Genomic DNA, 1,519 nt, shown 5'->3' with positions numbered 1-1,519 from the left:
GTCCCTCTTTCTCATGAATCAACATCTGAAGTTCCAGCAATGAATCCTGAAATTTCTTCCCCACCAAGTGATTCCACACAAGCTCCTGAAGTCCCAACTGGTAATGTCCCTCTCTCTCATGTATCAACATCTGAAGTTCCACAAGAAGATGAAACAACTAGACGTCATGTTGGGCGTGAGTCTACACACTGTTGGACTGTTGAGGCAATAGGTATACAAGTATTGTATTTTATTTTTAGTTTTGTAATTATCATCATATGAAGTATATTACATTTTCTTATTAAGAAATTATTTTATTGTTAAAGACTCTGAAGAAACGATCAAGAAGATTAAGGTGAAAGTTAAGGGAGTCAATAGCTTACCTAGGGAGTTACGCATCATTGTGAATTTTGATGACCAAGGCCAAGCAATTGGTGAAGCACAAGCCTTGCTTGCAGGATTTCTTGGAACACTAGCAGCTGATTGCAAATTATTTCCTATGGATTATGATAGATGGTCTGGACCTTCAGGCGTACCTAAAGCTTATTTTGATGATTGCTTTGAAACAATTTTAAAGGTATGTCAATTAGTTATATATAACTTTTTATATCTACACCACTTAGAAACCTTATCTTTACTATTTTTCATATATATATATATATATATATATATATATTATTTTGCATATGATATTTGATAAATTTGTCTTTTTTTTAGCCTCAATTTTATTTTAAGATTAATGAAGCTGGTGCAAAACGGTATTGCAAATTGAGTATGGGAAGAAAATGGGCTGCAAATAGGCAAAGCTTATGGAATGAATTCAACAATCCAACCAAAACAAGAGATGAAATCATAAAAAATGTGCCGATAGGCATAGATAAAGATCAATGGGCTCGTTTTGTTCATTATCGTCATAAACCATCCACATTGGTACAATTAGATTGTTTTAATTATTGAATTGTTTTTATAGCTAATTATATGATTACTATTACAAGTTGTAAACTTGAAATTGCTTTGCATATAGGAACTTTGTAGGAGAAATAAAGAAATTCGAAGCAAGCAAGTTATTCCACACACTGGTGGATCCAAAGCTAATCCTAGAAGAAGAAATGAGTTGGTAATGACACTAAATGTTAACTTTTACTAATTAAAAAAGTTCAATGTTTACTTACTCTTTATTTATCTTAGTTGTTAGAAACTGGGAAGCTACCAAGTCGTGGACAATTATATATTGAAACTCATAAAAGGAAAGATGGATCATTCGTAAATGAAGCATCAAAGACTATAGCGGTATGTTTTTCTTTAGTGACATTGTTTTCAAGGATTGTGCTTAATCTTAAAACTTTTGTAATTCCTTTTATTACATGTTTGCAGGAACAAATTGAAGTAGGATTGACTCAAAGCATAGTTGATGAATCTGAAGTTTCTCCTCTTGATGTTGTTGGTAGAGTGTTTGGGTTAGAGCACTCTGGGAGAGTGCGATGCATGGGATTAGGAGCTGTTCCTTCTAATACATTCAGGAACACAAGACTTCGAGCTT

The 1,519-nt window shown here is 33.2% G+C and overlaps 1 long non-coding RNA gene across 1 annotated transcript; it reads left to right on the top strand.

Annotated features, from left to right (window-relative positions):
* The first annotated feature begins 818 nt into the window (after positions 1-818).
* On the top strand, positions 819-1,241 carry LOC114417803. Its single transcript, XR_003667929.1, has 3 exons — positions 819-909; positions 1,004-1,096; positions 1,168-1,241. It is a non-coding gene; the product is annotated as an uncharacterized LOC114417803 (long non-coding RNA).
* The last annotated feature ends 278 nt before the right edge of the window (positions 1,242-1,519 follow it).

This window comes from Glycine soja, chromosome 7 (genome assembly GCF_004193775.1).
Source record: "Glycine soja cultivar W05 chromosome 7, ASM419377v2, whole genome shotgun sequence".
In the NCBI taxonomy this organism is placed as follows: Eukaryota; Viridiplantae; Streptophyta; class Magnoliopsida; order Fabales; family Fabaceae; genus Glycine; species Glycine soja.
This window is presented reverse-complemented; position numbering and strand designations above follow the sequence as displayed.